Here is a 22,190-nt window from a genome sequence, read left to right as displayed (position 1 = left end):
TCAACTGAAGTCAGTGTTTCTTCCATTCATTCCGTGAGTGGTTCGTGCACTGGGGCACGCAACACCCGGGCATTTGGGACCAGAAAACGCCGTGCACGTGTCTCTCTCGACCGACCGTAACGAAATGTGGGGAGCGCAATGGCGGCCGGCGTTCGGAAGGCGGCACTGACCCCTTCACAGAATGACTCCACCAACGAGAGGGCGCGCGCATCGAGGCACCCTTCCTCTGCAGAGCACGGGCCACGCGCTCGCGTGTTTTCTGTCATAAAGGACCACCCTGTACATTTTCTTCGCTGATGGCTGTGTTACTTTTCGCGAAATAACCAATGAAACCGACGTTAACAGGTTGCAACTCGACCTTGACGCTATATGTAACTGGTGTAACTCGTGGTTCATGAAACTAACTATTACGAAACGTAAAGTGCTACATGTATCCCGTGTTTTTCGCCAACATGTCACTTACCACTTAAACAGCGTTCCTTTAGAAACAGTTAATAACTCTTACAAGTACTCAGGTGTCCATGTAACTACAAACCTGTCATGGTCGATTCACACCAAATACGCATTAACAACGCTAACCGTATGTTGGGCCACTTGCGCCGTAACTTCGCTAGCTCACCTTCTAAACTAAAACACCTACTCTGTAAAACTCTTAATACGTCCCAAATTAGAATGCGCTACTTCGGTATGGGATCCTGGCCAGGATAACCTGAAAGCAGCCTTAGAACTTGTCCAAAACAACTCAGTTCGATTTATCTTTTCTAAATATAATTGAACTTCGAGCATGTCTTCCATGAAACATAATCTTAGTCTTCCTTTGCTGTCTATTCAACGTAGAATTGCACGCCTAGAACTCTTTCACAGGATTTATCATCATCCGACACTGCACACACAATTATTTACAATACCCCATTATGTATCACAGCGTGTTGATCACTGTCATAAAGTTGGGACCTATCTATGCCACATAAAGCATTTTACCCAGTCTTTTTGCCTGGCACATGTATAGATTAGAACCTGATATCGCTGATATCGTAAATACTACTGATAACAGCCTTTTTCATGAAACGTTAGCTAACATTGTATAACCAAGAATTTCTGTCTTGTGACACAGCAGCTAATATTTTATGGAAAGAACCCTCTTGTATTCTAGCATTGTGTTTTGTTCATATTAATCGCTGCATTTTGTTTACTTCCTATGTAGCTCATTTTCTTTTGCATTGCTCCCCTCTATAATGCTTCTGGCCTTGAGGGTATGATAAATAAATAAATAAATAAATAAATAAATAAATAAATAAATAAATAAATAAATAGATAAATAAATAAATCTCTGGTGTAAATTCAGAGCAGTTCAGCTTGTGTCCATGTGATAAATGAACTAAGCAAAAATTCAAGCATAAAAACTGTACAATTCCTCGCGCCGCTAGCCTATAAATACGACCTATACTTGAGCGACAGCACATGCCGTAGCTGCGCTTCGAGCAAGCATACACTTTTAAAGTAAATTAAATTAAAACCACGACCTGATTATGAGGCACACCGTAGTGGGGGAATCCGGAACAATTTTAACCACCAAGGGTTCTTTAACGTGACCTAAATCTATGTACACGGGTGTTTTCGCATTCACTTTTCTCGTGTTAATCTTCGAATACGCGCTATTTGACGCATTTACAAGATGCGACAGCTGCTTCTATGGAAACGTGTTGGTGTTTCTTCTTCTCTTTCAGAGTGTGCGCAGTGGAGCGTCGATTTGAAAAATGCACCTTGGCTTCAATTTCTTGCACTGAGGATCAACGTCTATCTCGTCCGACTAAAGGAGAATTCATGCTGTTCGCAGTCTTTTGGCTAAAATGTAAGCACCGTGTCATTTGAAGGGCTATTACATTGGAAGCACGCACATTTATAGTGATGGACGAAGAAAGACGTCGGAATAAAAATCTCCATTTGTAATTCCATCACTCGGTATATGCCATAACTGCCGTCTTTAGCATGGTACATTTTCAATGGCAGCGAAACTCGTATTTTTTTTTCGAGGAGGAAGAGGGGGGGGGGGGCACTGACTATTCAAGTGAAGGTGAAACTTACCCATTAATGCTTGCCGCGTTTTTGCCCACGTGACCTAACCCAATGGTGATATAACAAATTTCATAGAAAAGAGCTTTAGCACTACCACCGCGGCACCAAAAAATAGCTGCAGTGCATATCTGGAAATTTCTTTTTGGCATCCCAAGAAACCTTGAATGTGGCAGATCTCATGGTGATGCCCTTAAATCCTCTCCTGCTGCATAAACCCAGTTTCCGAGAGCTGGGGTGTTATGCAGGATGAGCCGAGTTGCTCGTACGCACGGGTTTTAGCCGAGCTTGCTCGATGGCGGTCAGTGAACTGAGAAAACATGGAACGCGCAAAAACAGCAGGCAATAATAATAAAAAAAAAATGTCGAGGAGAAGCCGCGTATGTCAACATGAGCGCCCCCTGCGCGGCACACTGCTTCCGCGTTTCAAGCACACAAGGCTGCGTAACGAAACGCGCCAGCACCGCGTATCTTTATAAGCGTATCATAGCATTTAGCAATACCGTGACTGTTCGGTTGTGTATCTGCACACTTGCCGTGAGCCGCCTGCGATGCCTTTCTCGGGCGCGTCTTGGGCGTGCCTCCTCTTTCGGGAATTGTCGTTCTATCCTCTGTCGAATGCGAACAGGCCACGCGGCGCGTTCTTGCACCTACACTTTCCCTCAATCTAATACGTTAAAGTACAACAAATAAAATAACAAACGTTTTCTTTCTTAAGGTATCTGTTTTTCGTTTTGAATGCTATAAGTTTCTGATGACGAACGGATATCGAGCGAATTATTAAATTTTGAACTTTCTGCCGTGAGTGGCGACAGTGAGGCGAAACCTTACAAGCGTATACATTCTACAGGGTCTCACGCACAAGGGAGTTCATACGGTGAACAGTCGCCAGGGGCGCTGCTGTGCCATTCTCGATAAAGTCAGTCATCACAATAATCTGACCTTTCTCTGTCCATTAGGCAACGCAGCGCCGCGGCATGGGTGTTCATTGCAGGAGCTTCACTGAGGCTAGTAAGGCCGTCGCTTTATCGACTAGAAAATTCGTCAGCCCTTCCACTCTGTGAAGAAGGACCAGCAGCGAAGCTGTGCTGTGTTTTACCTCAATCGATGCATCTACTTATATTATTATTATTATTATTATTATTATTATTATTACTGAAGGACACCACAGTCAACGAATACATCTTTTGACTTTGGAGTGATTTATTCTTATTCTTTTATGAAGTCGTGACGTGTGTAAGCACCGCCGCATGGCAGACGAGAATTCCGCAATATTTGCAACTTCACTATTAACTACGTAATTAAGAAAAGTAGATGAAACTTGGCCTAATATTAGAGTCGTTTTAGCGGCTACTTTATATTTAATTTGTTTCGGGATAGTTTCGATAAAACAAGGGTTACAGCCGTTTTCTGTAACCATACACCTTCTGTGGACGGCCATTATATTGACAGCAGACGGGAATTCTGTAACGTTTACATCTTCAATATGAACTAATTGTTCCAAGTAAATGAACCTCGGTGTAATGATAGAGTCGTTTTAGCGGCCAATGTCAGTATGTTTTTTTTTCCAAAGTACCTCCATTAGATTATAGAGATACAGAGCATTCGTGAGCAATTGGAGATGGAAATTTTTTCATGCCGACGCGATACCCGCCGTGGTTGCTCAGTGGCTGTGGGGTTCGGCTGCTGAGCACGAGGTCGCGGGATCGAATCCCGGCCACGGCGGCCGCATTTCGATGGGGGCGAAATGCGAAAACACCCGTGTGCTTAGATTTAGGTGCACGTTAAAGCACCCCTGGTGGTCGAAATTTCCGGAGTCCTCCACTACGGCGTGCCTCATAATCAGAAAGTGGTTGTGGCACGTAAAACCCCATAATTACATGCCGACGCGACGCGTAGATGCACGGACATGAACCACCACCGGGGGGTAGCTATACAGTAAACAGCTTCGCTGTAAAACAACGCTCTAGCTATAGAAACGGGCGCAAGCGAGCAAGTTGCAACTGCTGTCGCTGTAAAATGGCGGTATGGTGTTCTAGGGTCCGTAGTGACGCAGCATTGTAGTGCCGCAATTTATCTGTGTGCGCAAAGCCTCTGCGATCTCTCGTTCTCTCGTGGTATTACGCGAGACGTAATAAATTACAAATTAGTCTAATACACATTCAGTGTACATCTTGTAAACCTTAAAATGGTTATAAACCGCATTAAAGTGACTATCAATATTGTACTAAATGCGTTTATGTTATAACTTGCTTGTGGATGTAGATGTAATGCACTCGGTGGAACGACAAACGGCAGAATTTGAATAGAAAAGTTTGGAATGGCTTTACGTTATAGCGTCCCATCTTTTCCACAGAGAGGGTGCCTATTTGCAATTCTCCATCACTAGTATTATGAAATATACTCATACATGGCTAACTCGCATTCAAGCATACGCATTTAAGCAAGCGCATATGCTGACACCATGATCATCACCATACCTGGCGAAAGCCGCACGGTTTCTGTGATCCATCGCTCCATGATAAAGTGGCGTATTCAGGGATAACGAAAACAAAACAGCGCACAAGCAACAACGGGGACCAAGGAAAACACCTGGAACGTGGGAGATGGAAATTCAAGACGATGAGCAACACGAGAACAAGGTGAGAGTAGGAGCCAACGTTTTGATAAGTGGACTTGTCTTTTTCAAGTCGCCATGTGGCCTTTTTTTTTTTTTTGCGGTGAAAATCCTTCACGAGGCCTGTCCTTTCAGTATACCGAGTGTTTTAAATGTTTAAAAATCACCTGTGGCCGATACCATAATTCTAGCCATTTAGCTCGATTATTCAAAGAGGCGGACATTACTTGCACGATAAATGGAAATGCATGTTCGACAAATCAACAAAATATATTAATTACCTTTTAATTAATTGCATTACGCTAGATATTGCTTTTCCGAGCTGCTGCCGGTGACTTCGCCAGGTGTATCCCCTTTGGACAAATTTTGAGGATGGCATCAGTTTCGAGATATTCATTCCCAATGTGTGCGACAAAATACTTAGGCGTTTCAGTCATTTTTGTAGTTCAATGTATAAAATTGCAGTTTGTTAAATAAGTAAGTGGGACAATAGTGCATTTTTACTGAAAGTTTCACGACCCATATCTCGAAACCCGTTCGGTCTTTAGAATTCGTTCCAAGTGTATACGCATTGCAAGCTTACCGATTAAAATACGCAAATTGCATCGTGTGAGAAAGGAATTAATTTAGAACTTAATTAGTTCATTTTTGTTAATTATGTAATTGTGCATTTCGATTTTTTGTACTCATATTGTCCGCTGCATCGAGTGATCCAGCTAAAGAGCTCAATTGCACTATCCGCCACTGACGAAAAAAGAAAATAAATTCTTTATGGTCTAAAGAGAAAAAAAAGAAAACCTCGTATAGAAACGTTGCCTGGACCGTGGAACAACGTGTCAGTGCAGACGTCTTCCTACAGCAGGAATTCTCTGTAACTTGTTGGACTATTAGGAGCTCACGCATTAAGTAATCGGTGCCAGATGAGACGAAACATTGTTATCAGGTGAAACGAAAAGCTGTTTTTGGCATTCGCTTGCTGCTTGTATGACCAACGACGGAGCAACCTCGCTGTGTTAAGTGAGCCGCTGTCCATGTTAAGCGTGTGACCATGCTTTTGATTCCGCACCTAAGCGAGTTGTAAACTTTGTTGCTGTCCACGTACAGCTGCAAATCGAGGCCACTTATCAGGCTTCAACCGCAAGAACGTTTCATGCCCCTCACAGAAAGGGCTCAAGCTCGTCGGCACGGTGATCTATGGTGGTTTGGAACAACTGGAAAGCATAATATGTGCGGTTGGTGAGAGTGATACAATAAGCTACTACTTCTGCACATCCGTCACGCTGGCTATATGTTGCTGTATACGCAAATATGTACGTTCGGAAAATAGGTGCACAGTGTTTACATTGTATGACCGCGGGACGATAAGGCATTGCACACTGCGAAGGTGCTGCGCGCACATATAACTCCATGCGAATAGCAAAACAATGTACCAAGTACTAAAAGGCGACGAAGGACGTATGATATATTCGCAAAATAATCGCGACGTTATGAGTCAGCCAATTAACTCTAGGGAAAAAGGCGCTCCACCGAAAGCGGGGCTCAGTAACCGTCAGTTCATTAGGCCACGAACCAATAGAATGGCTACCAGGTACGTTCCAAATAAACTGCCATAATAAAGGAACAAGGGCGATTCACGGGTGCAAAAGTCTGGCTGTCAGTTTTCTTTTTTCTTCTTTTTTTTTTATCTAAACCATGAACACATACGCAGCCTTTGCCGCGGTCAAAGTCGGTGGGCCGAGCTTTTTCCTTACTTGTGCTTTGGTTGTCTTGCCGGAACGCTCCATATAGAGTCCAGTGGGTCGAAGAGTTCCTGCTGGCTGGTTCCAAGCTGTTAATCAATTCTCGCCTCTGCGTGAATGATTGATCGATCGAAAGACGGCCGCTTTTCACGCCGTGTTAGCCCCTAGCACGTTGCCGTGTACGCACGGTTCATGGCTTGCAGCTGCCGCTGGAACGTTGACACGCTTGGAGGAGCCTGATGGGCCAGTACAGATGCATGGTGGTGAGACAAGGGGAAATCGAGAGTGAATAACACAGACCAAGAAAGAATACGATCTAGATGCGGCTTAGACATAACGGACCCCATTTGTAAGCAATAAACGACGCTAGATCGAATGCTTACAATTTTGCTTATAAATGGCCGGTCAATTTACACGAATGAAGTTGTGCTTTCGAGTTGTATTTACTCTCGCTTGCTCGTCAGGGGAAAGTAGGGCAAAGAAGTACTCAGCCGGTTGGTTGTGCCTGCCTCAGTGATTAGTTAACAAGCGGCGCGAAAGAAGCAGACAGAGTGCCTCGAGTTATGTGGTTTGTGAGAGAACGTAATAGGAGCAGACAGGGCAAAGACAAGGGGAAAAAAAAGTGGTTGAAACACATGTCATCCTAACGGTTAGCGGAAATGAGGAGGGGTGCCATAAAAAACGAAAGTACATATCATATCTGTACCACTCTACCTTTCTGTCATAGTATATATATATATGTAGATGCCAACACTTATTACTGTCAAACATTTCTTCAAGCACACGTAGCAAGTAAAAACAAATTACTCTGTGCAATTCAAATTTGTGCTCACAGGCGGCGATGTGATTATGAAGCCGCAGGTTCCTTGCTAAAGTATACAATTCCATTCAGGAAGCATTATTAGTTTTCATGCATGTATTATATTCAATTTATGAGTTTTCGCTAATCCGCACGTGAAATTTCAGTTCTATATTCATGAAGCCTTATCCACCTGAGTCTTGTGGCTAATACCCATAAGGGGACTGGTATACCAGTCCCCTTATGGGTATTAGCCACAAGATCGAAGGATACCAACAACAATAAAAGGGCTCTGGACTTCATGGAGAAATGTAGAATACGCTCTAAATCAGTAGCTATAAAGAAACAAAGAAAACAGCCCGGAAATACTGTAACCGTAATAAGAAAACTTGCTAGGAACCCCAGCCTCAGTTCTAAAGTCGCTTTACACTTAACCCTTAGTAAGACGCCATACATATTTTGCAAAAGTCCTGAAATTTTATGCGTAGTATGCGTAAATTAAGTGGTTAGAAATGGTTTACAACCAATTTCACTTCTCTACGCCAAGCTGTTCATTAAAAAAAAGTGGGACGTATTTGTCCCACTCAAACTAGAGGATCTTTCGAAAAGTGAAGACGCATGCGGCCCACGGACTCTTCAGGGTCCTAATGCAATATGAGTCCTGATTACTTCCTTCGTAAAATAGAAGTCTTGAAATGTTTAGTGTCGTATGTGTAAATGAGGTGCTTAGCAGTAGTTTGAAACTAATTTTACTTCTGTACAAGACGTTTACTTTTTAAGAAGTGCCACGTATACGTCCCACTGACAATAAATGGCTGTTTTGAAAAATTAAACTCGTTCGGCCCAATGAATGTCTAGGATTTGAATGAAAAATCACACCTAACAACTTCTCTCACAAACTAGACCGAAGCACGACAGACAAAATGGCGCAGCGAAGACCATACACAAGATGTATGTGCGCACTTCTCGCCTATACGTCGAGTATACCTAGTGACCTCAGCGCCTTTTCTTTTGCGCGTGCATGTTTTTGCTCGTGCATTGACGAGGGCAAGTTCTGCGGACTAGATATCGCCCACACGAACCCTGAGGGTGCACAATCGCACCCTCAGGGTTCGTGTGGGTTAATCGAAGAGCACCCCCCGTCCAGTCGCTTCAGGTGTATAACAGGGGTCAGTGGTGAGCCCCTTCCTTTTCAACCTGGCCATGGCACGGTTGCCTGCTGCCCTGCCGATCGACCCTCACTTCCCCGTGCAGTCCTCAATCTACGCGGACGACATCGCCCTATGGGTGCGGGGACCACCGCAACACATCCGCAAGGCACGTGCGGCCCTACAGAGAGCCCTGGACACTGCGGCTGCCTACTTGTGCAGCATCGGCCTCACCATCTCGGCCATGAAGACCGAGGCCTTGCTACTGCATCCCAGAGCATCAGCCCACCGCTCAGCTGCCGGGCTGCGCTTGGAGGGTGTCAAAATGCCATGGAGCAAGGCAGTCACCTACCTGGGGCTGCGCATTGACCATCGGCTGACCTGGCTGCCGGCTACCAAGGCCATGTGCGTCCAGACGCTTCGGGTCCGCAAGGCAGTCTCACAGCTCCTTGCCCGTGGATAGGGCTGTACCACCAGGTGGGCCCTGCAGCTATTTGAAGCTGCAGCCACATTGCGGCTACTGTATGCCCTCCCTCTTGTGGCGCTGCCCCCACCCCGCCTGCGGAAACTGGAGCTGCAGCATCGGTCAGCAGTACGGCTCTGTCTTGGCGTTCCGCGAACCTCACAAGTGGCCGCTACTTTGGCTGAGGCAGGTGCCTGGCCCTTGTCATTACTCTTCCTGCAACAGGGGTTATGACACATTGATCGCCTACACCATGCCGCAGATGGTCAAGCACTCCTGACCCGCCTACGCTCCCGGCCAGCATCACACATGGGACGGCTGTGTGGCCTCTATAAGGAAGTCATCGCGGACACGCCTGCAAACGCTGTACAGCATTGCCCACCACATCGGCCACCAATTCCTATCTCGACGGAGCTGCCAGGTGTCTCGAAGAACCGTTCCCCAGCATGTGCCTTACAGCAGACGGCAGCCTCTCTCCTCCAAGAGAGACTTGGGGACCACCTTCACATCTTCGTCTATGGATCCGTGATACCGGAGACGGGCTCATCCACAGCAGCCTGCGTTGCACCGGCCCTACAAAAGAGCAAGCTGTGCCGTCTCCCGGGACATGCAAGCTCCACCGCAGCAGAGCTAGCAGGACTCCACCTTGCTGTGGACCTACTTACAGAGGAGCTATCAGCGACCCCGGCAGCCATCTTCTGCGACTCCAAGGCGGCACTGCTCTGCCTGCAGAATCCTGACAGGGCTAGCATTGGGTTTGCGCTGCTCTCTTCAAGACTGACGGCCCTTCAGGACGCAGGATGCTCACTATCCCTGCATTGGCTACCGGCACACGTGGGGATCCCGGGCAATGAAGAGGCGGACACTCTTGCAAAAAGTGCCCACCACTCAAGCGTTCCCCTCAGCCCTGCTGTAACGGCCGCAGACTTCTCGAGACACAGACTGCACCGGCACATCATCGCCTGCCACCCGGACAAACGGGTATCCCTGGGCCGGCCTCCACGGCCTCTTCCACAGCGCGGCCTCCTACGAAGGGATGCCTCGTTCCTGCTCCGGCTGCGAATTGGCTGCTAGTGGACGGCAGCCCGCCGGCACCGCCTTGTGAAAGCCACCTCGCCAGCCTGTGCCTCTTGTGGTGAACCAGAGACTCTGGAGCACCTGCTGCTGGCCTGCCCTGCTCACCTGCAGCCCGCAGCCGACTTCTGCAAGAGTTCCGCCGCCTGGGGCTCCCATGTTCAAGACAGGAAGATATCCTCTTCCCCTGTCGTAATCAGCTACCAGCCTTCCTAAGTGTCGTCGAGTACCTGGACTCGTCGGGGCTCTCGGCGAGACTATAGGAAATTTCTACAAAGACGGATGGCCCAAAGGCCATCCCACCACCTCGGGCTTCCTGATCCGCCACTACTCCACTTCTTCTGGGCCACCTCCTATACGGTCTACCTCCAGCCTACTCCTCCGGTCGAACCCACTGCGCCCACCCGGCCGAGCTGCTCTGATGCTGCTGGGACGACCCTCTACCTTTCTCTCTCCTAGCCTCTCTTTCTTTTAATCCCATCTGCGCCACCCTGCTGTCGCTGAGCCGTGCTCCCGCATGGATTGCAGAAGATAGTGCCAGCCTTTCTTCCTTTCCCACAAGAACCACTTCTCTCAAGATACAAAAATGCGTGCTCACTGCGAGCTAAAGCTGTAAATGTAAATGCCAGAAAGAGGAATAACTTATCGGACATTTGAGAACTTTGCCCTCGGGAGCACATGTGGGCCAAAGTTAGGAAGCGTTCGAAAATTAAAACAATTTTTCTAGCCATTGCACGCTGGTCACCACTTAGTACCCACACCCAAAACTTTTCCCGCATGAAAAGTGCACAAATTTTGGGATAGAAGTCAGCATCGCACAATTTAGCTAAATGTGTCCATTTACTGAAAAGCGTTGTCGCGCACACCCCAAAGAGGGACGTAGGTATATGTGCCATTGTCTTACAAAGGGTTGAAGATTGTTAGATAGGTGAAAAGAGGTCCATTCGTTGCTGTTCACGAACGGCAGTTTATTTGTCGCATAATAAGGAGATACTAGAGAAATTTAGGTCAACGTTTATCGTCCGGTCCGCTCCGATCAGTATACATCCTTAGAATTTGCGCACCACCACACAGCGGGAACGCAAAGGCGTGTGCGTGCAGCGCTCATACCTGCAACGTAAGGCAGAACTCTGCGTTCCGTTGGTAGGAAAGAAAATTTTTCGACAAAACTAATATTTCTGCATGCTGCACATGAAATATGAAATTGTTTGTTTGCAGATGCACTTGCGATTGGTGTGCGCATGTCTATGCTGAAAAAAAGGTATAAAATGGCTGGAGAATTTCAAATAAACTTTCAGTTGGCAGTCAGCGCTTGTCTGTGGTACTTGTTTGCTCGTGTCCTTGTTTTGTTCGCGCTCTTCAACCTCAGTTCTAAATATGAACCAACTAGCCCTCATCAAGATCTTACTAATGCAAATTTCTTCTACAATGGGCTCCTTCCTCTCATCACCAGCCTTGCAAGACCCAGCCTACATATGTGTCGACCTCATCGCCATAACTACTTGCCAGTCACGTTTCTTGGGCTACTGAGAATGTCCCTGCACTCCCCTATTTGAAGAAACAAAATTCATAGGGAAAGGAAAAGGTAAGAGGGAAACGGAAACATTATAGGCTTATTACTTTAGAAAGGAAGGAGATAAATGTGTAAGCGCTCCCTCTCTTGCCTTGTCGGAAAAAGAAATGCTTTTTCCTGCATGAAAGATTATGATGTTGTTGGTTTGCAGATGTGCTTGTGATTGGTGTACGCATGTCTATGCTGAAGAAAGGTATACAATGGCTGGAGAATTTCAAATAAGCTTCTAGTTGGCAGTCAGCGCTTGTCTGTGGTATTTGTTTCCTCGTGTCCTTGTTTTGTTTGCGCTGTTTAACCTCAGTTCTGAAAATACATGTGCACCGGACAAGCATAAAGCGAGTTGCTACATCATGCACACTTCACGTGACCACCCTGTGACTTGCCTCTGATAGAGTCCGCACATTGTTGGATCTGGAGGACAATCCCAATTGCTGTCTCCCAGATATTGCACCTTGCCGTTGAGTGCGGGAGTTGGCCGAAGTTGAGCAGGACTTTGAGATGAAAACTGGAGGTTTATTTACATCATTTACAGTGAGAGTACAAAGAAAATAACAGTGATAAAGTCATTACGGGCCGGCAGCAACTCGGACGCTGCGGCCCATGGCAAGAAGCTCGAAAGAGATGAATGAAGGAATGCTCTTTTGCTGCTCCCGGTCTCTGGCTTTTAACCCCTTCGGTGTCTCGAAGTCACGTCCCGTTCAGCCAATCGGCAAGCCCGCTCAGGTGGCGTCAGTTTCGGCCAATCGGCGAGCCCGCTCAGTTGTCATTTTCGGCCAATGGTAGGCGCCCGTGCACATTCGGCTCAGAGGGTCGCTCCTTGGGCTCCAATTGTCCGAGGGATTACTTGTCTGCGGTATTGCCTTCCTGGTCTGCAACTGCCGTCACTAAAGCGGACGGGGGGATTGCTCCCAGGGCTTCACGGTGCATTACGGCCGTCGTTGCCTCCCGGCTTGCAAGCGCCGTCACAATAGGCGGATGGGGGGAGACGGGTTGTCTTCGAGCGACCTTTCAGAGCTGCAAAGCAGCTAGGCTCGGGACCCACGTTACCTGGAACCGTGTCAGGCTCCCGCTACACTTTCGGGAAGAGTCAAGCAGTGGGGCAACAGCTCCACATGCGGCGCATGAGGTGGGGGACGCCAACTTGTTTGGACGTGCCCCGCCTCGGGAACGTGGTAGACGTGCTTCTGCGCTCCTTAATTAGGTGTGACGCGATTCGATGTGGTCTGGTGAACTCGAAGTAGGCTCAGAAAAAGGTCCCGTATCTAACAGCTCCTCCTCGCCCCGGAAGTTCGGAATGGCCGGTGAAATCAATTCGCTGGACATGAGGAACGCTGAAAGAACATGTAGGGTACTGGTGTCGAGCCTCGTGTGATGAACTTCGGGATCCTGGGCCCTGCAGAACGTACGTCAAACAAACAAAACAACATAGCGCTGCACGACGTGTATGCGCAGGCTCTTCACCCTTGACTCGCCAGGCTATTACTAGGTCAAAATGAACCCTGGTCTTTTATTTCCCCAATTTTGACAAAGCCATTCCAATCACCTTTCTAAACTGCTATCCATTTCTCCTCGAATGCCGACAAGGCCAGAGTGATATTGTTGTTTCAAAACAAAGGGCCGTTGTCGTCGCAAACAAATAATGAAAACAGCCGAACATAACTTAAGCGGCCTAACTTCACGAACAGCATGTTTCTAACCAATCGCAGTGGCGTACTTATCGCACGTATTGAGGCCACTGAGCAGTCCGGTCAACTCTACAAGTACGTAATCACAAGCGCGCTAGCTTTGTGGTCACTATTCAGAACGCGTACTTGCGTCGTAGGCAAACGTTTCATTATGCTTACTCACGCTTCTTCCTTTAGTTCCTACAGGACACGTAACTTAAACGACAACTAGACTTGCGTAACTTACGCACTGCGCAGAACCCTTAAAATTATGCGTCTTCTAATAACTAGTTCCAAGTACGCTTACAAGAAGTCAGAACGCGGCCGCCCTAAACACACACGAGCAACCCAGTCACAAACCTGCTTCCTTCTGTCCACACAGGACACGCGCTAATGGAACTACGAACGCTTCTCAGTGCAAATTACGAACTTACTGAAAATCTACGCGCTTAACCTTAGAAAATTCAAAAACACTTATAAAAAAGAAGATTAACTAATACACATGCGCGTTACCATAGGCCTCTCACCGATAACCTTGACACTCAGGTTACTCACACACACACACAAAAAAAAAAGAAAGCCTATCTACTCATTAATGAACACCTCGCGAAACCACATGTTTACATAAAACGCATCTTTACAATCTCGGAGCTTCTCGAACAAAAACACAAAGCTCATACCTTACATATTGAAAGAAATCTTAGTCTCAAATCGAGAAAATTTTCAGAATGTTCAAAAATAGAAGAAAACAACACGTGTTCCTTCTACGGAAGCTCTCTTGGCCCCTCGTTCCAAACGTTTTCGACTGACTCATGCTTTTGAGCCGTACTCGAGGTAGTCGCGGTTCGAGCGCTATTATGGCTATCCAGGAACAACAAAAGGACTGACACACTATTGGCTCCCTCAAGACGTTATAGTCTCTGGCCGATTTGCGCCCTGGCGCCACGCTTTCATCGCGAACTCGACTGACGGCGTCGCGACTCCCTACCACCTCGTCTAGTCTTGCCACCTTGCGCTCCTTCGCACTACATGCTGCACTCCGAAAAGAACGGCGGAACGACGAGGAACGTAACTGCCCCGTGCCCTTTGTCCGCGTCCGTGCAGAACATGCTTCTTGGTATCTGCTTGACCGGTGGCTCGAACGTGTTTGATGCGCCCACGTCGTCAACGACGACCGCACCTTTCTTCTCCTCGCGCCCTGCCTTTTTGGGTCTCTCGCCGTCTTTGGCTGCGCTACATTAGTCATCATCTTTCGGTATTTATCGCGCTTCTTTTCGCGGCGCTTTCTCTTCGCACTCACTATCATGCCGCCCTCTCGCGCCTCGTGCTGGCCGGTACACATCTCGTCTGCCCGGATCGGTCTCTTACCCGCACAGTCTGAGCGACTTTCATTTAAAATCTACTCTCTCTCTGCCTCGACTGGCGGACAGCTCAACCGACTCTGGAACAATGCAGCAGGCTTTACTCGAGCTATGCAACTCGCACTCTTGCGAACTGCCCTCTACTGCATTGCCCAGCTCACGCTGTGCGTCGGCACACAGCCCGTCGGTCTCTATCGCTGTCTCACCCGCACAGTCCGAATGATTCCTAACTAAGTCATCCCTCTCTTAGCTACCTAGACTGGCGGAGAGCTGCACCGATCTCTGAACAATGCAGTGGTCTTCCCTAGAGCTACGAAGCTCGCAATCCTGCGAACTGCCCTCAATTGCATCGTACAGCTGGCACTGCACTTCGGCACGCAGATCTGACGCGACATGGGTGCTCGCGTCTGTCGGGCCCGCAGTATTCTGTACCTCGCTAACGACCTCGTTAACATTAGATGCGACGCACACGCGTGGTGACTGTGCCAATTCATTCGCAGCTGGCCTAGCTGTCTCTACAGCGTTCTGTTGGCACAGCACCTCGTCGCTCTCATTACGCCCTTTAACGGCTTCTGTTGCCACTAAGGCATTGTTAGCTGCTAGCACTTTCAGTTCACCTATGAAGGTGCTGCTAATCTCACAGGTACTACAACTTCTCTCGGCTTTCGACCGAAATCTGCTATCGACTTCCTCCGACTTTCGCTGCGTCCAGCCTACAGATTTCTCAAGCCGCTGTTGACTTAGTTCGATTGACTGTTTATAACCTTGAATCTCCTTGTTTAATGCAGCAACGTACTGCCTCGTTACTTCTGTTAGGTCTTTCTCCTGCGAAATTCTTTTTAGTTCCTGCCTAGCTTTTTCCTGTTCTTGCCTAAATTCTTCCTGTTCTTGCCTAATTGCTTCCGGTTCCCGTTTTTTGCTTACAATTCGTTTACCAATTTATTCTATGAACTTCAAATCATTGTCACTTCCGACTATGGTCTTACGAATCTCTGATTCCGTCAAGTCCCCTACTACGTCTACGTCGACTTCTTCACACAACCACAACAGGTCAGCTCTCGTCAACCTTCTAAGATCCATGGCAGCTGTCCCGACTGCTGGTTAGAACTGCTTTCCTTAATTTATTTGTGCAAACACACAATATGCAACAAATTCCCGATTGCTAGAACTATCAAAATAAACACAACATTTGAAGTCTGGCGAATCAAAAGAAAAAAAAGAACCACGCGCTCACTTACGGTTGCAGCACCCTGCCATCTGGTTCATCGATCCGCTCTTCCCGGTTCCTCAGGACTCTCTGGGTCGAAGGCTCGCTCTGCTTCGCTGTTCCCAGTTCCTCAGGACTACTTTGGACGAAGGCTCTCTCTTCTTCGCTGTTCCAAGTTCCTCGGGACTCCTTTGGACGAAGGCTCTTTTTCGCTGTTCCGGGTTCCTCAGTACTCTCTGGGTCGAAGGCTCTTTCTTCTGCGTTGTTCCCAGTTCCTCAGGATTTCTGTGGACGAAGGTTCATCCCTAGCGCTGCCACCAGTTGTTGGGTCTGGAGGACAATCCCAACTGCTGCCCCCAGATTTCAGACCTTGCCGTTGGGTGCGGGAGTTGGCCGAGGTTGAGGAGCACTTTGAGATGAAAACTGGAGGTTTATTTACATTATTTACAGAGAGAGTACAAAGAAATTAACAGTGATAAAGTCATTACGGGCCGGCAGCAACTCGGACGCTGCGGCCCGTGGCAAGAAGCTCGAAAGAGATAAACGAAGGAATGCTCTTTTGCTGCTCCCGGTCTCTGGATTTTAACCCCTTCGGTGTCTCGAAGTCACGTCCCGTTCGGCCAATCGGCGTGCCCGCTCAAGTAGCGTCAGTTTCGGCCAGTCGGCGAGCCCACTCAGTTGTCATTTTCGGCCAATGGTAGGCGCCCGTGTGAGTGTACATCACATTCGGCTCAGAGGGTCGCTCCTTGGGCTGCAATTGTCCGAGGGATTACTTGTCTGCGGTATTGCCTTCCTGGTCTGCAACTGCCGTCACAAAAGCGGACGGGGGGATTGCTCCCAGGGCTTCACGGTGCATTACGGCCGTCGTTGCCTCGCGGCTTGCAATCGCCATCACACTAGGTGGATGGGGGGGAGACGGGTTGTCTTCGAGCGACCTTTCAGAGCTGCAAAGCAGCTTGGCTCGGGACCCACGTTACCTGGAACCGTGCCAGGCTCCCGCTACACTTTCGGGAAGAGTCAAGCAGTGGGACAACAGCTCCACATGCGGCGCACGAGGTGGGGGACGCCAACTTGTTTGGACGTGCCGCGCCTCGGGAACGTGGTAGATGTGCTTCTGCGCTCCTTCATTATGTGTGACGTGATTCGATGTGGTCTGGTGAACTCGAAGTAGGCTCAGAAAAAGGTCCCGTATCTAACAACGTGTCCGGAGCCAATATTGCCGTGTTTACGTAACTGATCTGTGGCCCCTGCCTGCATGTTGAATGACTGTGCGCTCATTCTAGTCTTCTTTGGGATGTTTATACTTCTGTTTATATCTGTATTGGTAAGCGACCACATCCTTGGCGCTCTTATTGTGAAGAGTGGACCCATACTTTTTTGTCCTGCCTACTTCCTACCAACTGCACGGATACACACAGTCGGCTCATGGGTATACCTCTAAGGCACTCGGACCTGTTAATAGAAGTGCGCATAATATTAGACGGTTTCATTAAAGAGGTGTAATATCTAAGTGATTGTAACACATTAGTTGTTGCATATGAACATACGCAAGACGCAATGAAGGTACCCAAATAAGTGGCCTTAGGTGCTTAAAAGAGACCTAACCATCACTCATCTCCTGGGGGCGGACGCGTTATTCATGCACAGTGCTATGACGCGCATTCACGCTCGGCAGTTTCAGTGAGCAAGGCCTTGTGCGCCAGACGAACTCTGAGAGGGTTGGCATAAGTTCACATTTGTCGGAGGTCACAGCAGGCGCTACTAATGCTGATGTTGACGACGTTGTATGCATTCTATGACTTTGTATGCAAGTAAGGTGCTCTTGAGAACGGTGCCCGTTGTGAGCGTCGGCTGCTGTAGCAGTAAATAAAGTTAGCAGATAGCGCAGTCGCTGAAGTTTGCTGATGCTTTATTATTAAAGCGAAGCTTTCTTTGCCTACCTTCCCGGGCGGGACGTAGAACTGCTGCTGTCTGCTGCTGGGTCTATCCCTATCTCGGTGGAAATATTTGCGGATATGTAGGTTGTATGCGCGCCGAATGAAAGTAAGAGCAAACGGGCTCATATAACCCCTGTATGCTCACCGACAAAGTAGTGCGACTAAGCACACCTCTGTTCTGCGTAATGAAAAAAAAAATTGGTACATAAGAGCTGCACAGATAATGTTAGCCCATAGGTATCTCTAAAGCACACCGGCCTCTTAATGGAACAGTGCGTTATATATACTCAAATGATTAATTTATTTACTTGTTTTTGTTTGAATGAGCCATACGGTACGTGTCATTGGGTGTGTTGATTCTCGGCCAATCATACGGATTGCGTATGTGCGACTGTTACACAAGAGGTACAGAATCGTACAGAATCCTTATATGCTGCTAGATCAGTGTGGTAATTCTCTCTGCATACACCTGTCATGGCCATTCTTCCCTCTACAAACATCATATATCTCTATCCTCCTCGTGATATCGCTGTATAAACGTCTGACACTGCGCATCCGCTTGATATGGTACTTGCTTTAGGGCGTAGCTTGAGAGTTGTGTAGGGCATTAAAAAACATTGCATGAGTGTACACATTGCATAGAATGAACGTTAATCACTTGTATGCATCACATTTACTTCTACTACCTTTAATTAACTATACTAAAGCTTCACTTCGCATAGATTCCAACATTTGCGTTAGACCTGCATACTTTTCTTTTGTTTCGCTTCTTTGAAGGCGTTGACTCTTCTGCAAGACAAAAAAATTCGGCAGAGCTTATGTCACGATGACTGTCGACGTTAGTGTGATTAGCATTGAAGCAATGCATTGACACAACGTATTGTAACCCCTGAAAGGGCGGTTGCAATATGAGGCGTGTAGGATTTTGTATGAGGCTTGTGTGCAACCTGGCTGGTCTTGCGCGCTTCTCACTGAACACGCTGCGTGAACTAGTGGTGCCGCGGTGAAGTCCCCGCACATAGAGTGTGTGAAAATATGGGGTGATTGTTTTTACGTTTTATGGCATTTCTAAAGATAGCCTGTTGCAGACAACATAGTTCTAGACCTTGAGCTGGATTATTTCGAGAGGCGGACATTACTTGCACGAGAAAGCGAAACACATGTCCAACTAATTAACAAAAGTTCACTAATGAACTTCTTAATCAATTGCATTACGGCGCATATTTCAGTTTACGAAGGAAGTGTGGCTGAGGAGTTTCCGCGGTGCATCCTCTGGGAATGAATTTTCAAAGCAACGCCAGTTCGGAGATTTGCGCCATCGAACTCGCCCTAAAAATGCACTGTTGTTCCACTTTTCCTGTTTTAAAACAAAAAGCTCTTTTATGCATTGAAGCACAAAGGTAACAAGAACGCCCATGTATTTTGTCCCACACTTTGGGAAATGATATCTAAAAAATGGTGCCATCCAGGAAATTCATTTCAAATGAATACGTCTTGCGAACAGACCGGCTACAATGCGTAAGTTGCAATATGTGACGTAAGGTCGTTACCTAAGAAGCCGTTCAATGAACAGCAGCACATACCGTGTGCCACGAATCCGGTGACTCCAGTTGGCGCGCGGCCAAACGGTTAGGGACATAAATTAATCCTCATACAGCCCCCGAAAGGGGGTGAAATACCTTAAGAATGCTAATCACATTAAATGCACTAAGGTAATATTGCTGCTCGAAGATGTGTATTGTACAAATTTGGCTTATTCTGGGCGTTCAGCTGAAGCATGATCCTGGGGGATGCATGCAATACAATGTTGAGTACATTACAGACCTCTGTCTTTATCACTAGTACTGTCAATACCCTGTCGATGTTTACCGCCGTTTCGTTGTTCCCTGTACTTCAAACATCTCTCAATGTTACCTCACCGCATTGTAAGTCAATATAGATATCCGTCGTGAATGGGAACTTCAATCATCTGGCTGTTGTTAAGAACGGCCTGCTGAGGTGCAAGTTTTGACAGCCAGTTGCGACAGCGGCGTCAACTTTCCTGGAAAGCCACCGTCATCCTCTAGCCAAACGGCATCACTACGCCGTTTGGCTAAAGCTTCGGGACAATACGCCGCGTCCGCCACTCTGCGTCGCGGGATTGCTGAGATGAGTTTGACGAACCAGGCTTTGTGACTGAACACGCCACCGCCGATCTGGTCTGCCGCGAGCGGGGGAGTTCCGAGGGAACGTATTGGCGGCAACGTCCCACGCGCCTTTCAAGACGCCAGACAATGGAGAACCGGCGGCCGCGCTGCGGGGGTCAGCTCGGGGAATAAGATGCGCCTTTCCTGACGTAAGCCCCGAGTTCTGCGAAGAGCGTCTGACGTCGGTGGGGACCGTGAACCTGTGCGGACGTGTGTGTGTGTAAGCCCTCCCGCAGAGAGGCGGCTCGTCTACTGGTCGAACGTTTCCCTCACCTAGGGATCGAGGGAGGACCGAGTGTTTATAAACCGCTGTTGTGCGGCTGCTCAGTGTACTTTCTCTCGCAGTCATGCTAGACTGATGAACTGCAACGTCCTTATGTAGATGCTGTAAATAAACCCATATTCCTCGTTCTCGATGAGAAGAAGTCCTTCCCTTCAACAACGTCCTCAGTGTGGATAAGTTGGACGACGGCATGGGCCAGCTACCATTTAATTCATGCCCGACTCCAATCTTGACAACGGGTTACGAGCGGTGGTATTGACGTCCCATCCTCACACTGTGAATGAGAGCAACCTTCTCTAAACTTCCTTCAGTCAACGCAGTGCCTTGACTTCCCGGAGAGGACAGCAGCTTCGCATTTGGACTGAAGTAGGCACTGCGGTTCCTTTAAGCTCCTTGACGAATCCGGAGTTCTATAGTTTTGTTATCAAGAACTTTCATAATTTACTTGAAAACGCTGAAGCAGAGAAGTTTAATGAGACAACTGCTCTCTGCAGAAAAAAATTCAGTGCGCTTCCTCTCTGTGAAGACGATTTCCAGTGAAGCTTTACTGTGTGATAACTATATTGACTGAATATAAAGACATACGCATAACTTCGTTGTTGTTCTCGTCTTTTATTTTTCTTACTTCGTCACCATGGTGACCATTGCTTCTTAGTCACTGTGATATACTGCAATCGGTTGCGCTTGCACACTAGCCACGTTCTTGCCGAATGTCAGATCGATACACGACCGGTGACTCGTAGTCGGCACATTCACTTCAGTGTAACGCCTCACTCGAAACCTTTCCAACATGAAGGAGATTAACCACTTCCCATCGTTTCACCAAAATTTCACCAAAGAGAGGGCGGTGCGAACGTGCGAACGCGGGTAAAAGTGTACTATCTGTTCTTATGAGCTTAATATGTGATACGGGTTGTATTTATACCAAAGATATTAAACTTATTTTTGCAAGTTAGCGGAGTGCTTAAAGCCTTTTTGACCTCCAATGCGGGTCGGCCCGGTATTGCACTATCTTCGGGATCGGCCCACCGTATGGGGAGAAATTCTCAATCTACACGGCTCGATAACGCACACATCTTTTTCTAGAACCTATAGCCATATATGGCTTCGCTGTAAAAGTCGGGGAATGTTATGCTGACTAGGTTAATACTTTTCCATTCGGTCCTCTTTCTGTTGAGTTTGTGGGTTTACTCAACTGTGACGAATCTACTAACTTCGTAACTAGTGCTCATAATTACCACTTGTGCCCAGACATAACGGCAGAGAGCAGGGTGGCGCAAAAAGGTAACGTTAATTCAAAATCACTGTCTCATAATTCAAACAAGATTCCACGCAGCAAATGAACGCATTAGAGAGGTATCACTGTCGGCGTCGAAGTGACACAGTGACGCATCAAGCAAATGCCGTAATGCAGCATTCGTGGCTCTGGTACTTTTGCACAATAAAAATAAAGCGTGCACTATTTGATACGTGTTGTAGTTCTTTTCATGTAGTTGTGTTATGCATATAGAAATATTTATGCACGTTGTTATTTCTATTTGGGACGCTGTATTGCCATTGAAGCTCTCCTCAGGATAACACGTACATATCACAAGGCACAGTAGGCTGCTTTTTAAGCGCATATCTTGCGATAATGAAGAGAGTGTAACCATAGTGCTGTTCGGTAAACAGACGCGCGAAATTTTTAGCATGTACGTGTGTATTGTCACAGGCGCTGGTGGTTCGTGATACGCAGGTGAAGATGCGATGACCAGTGCTTGAGCAACGCTGTGGCTGCAACGTTGTGGCGCGCGCACAAGTCGACCCGAGGCCTAACGTGTCATGTGCTGTTCTTGAAACTGCCGTGTAAATATACCCCCTGTATACGATTTTCTCGCGCAACAATATATACGTTTACTAATTATATTGATAGATAGGTGGGCCGGTATAATGTAATGATTCTATTCAAATGCTACACCTTTTCACGCTACGTCAGTGGACGGAGCGGCGCTACGCTTACGTTATCGCCAGGACCAGGTTGTCGTGAGAGGTGGGTCATAAGAAAGGAATATAACCGGGGAAAAGGA

General features: G+C 47.4%; 1 pseudogene; it reads left to right on the top strand.

The window, feature by feature from the left end:
* Nucleotides 1–20,927: 20,927 nt before the first annotated feature.
* On the top strand, nt 20,928–21,158 carry LOC142567819 (U2 spliceosomal RNA; annotated as a pseudogene).
* The last annotated feature ends 1,032 nt before the right edge of the window (nt 21,159–22,190 follow it).

The sequence above is a fragment of the Dermacentor variabilis genome, chromosome 1 (assembly GCF_050947875.1).
Source record: "Dermacentor variabilis isolate Ectoservices chromosome 1, ASM5094787v1, whole genome shotgun sequence".
NCBI lineage: Eukaryota > Metazoa > Arthropoda > Arachnida > Ixodida > Ixodidae > Dermacentor > Dermacentor variabilis.
Note: the sequence above shows the minus strand (reverse complement) of the source record. Positions and strands in the feature narration are given on the sequence as shown.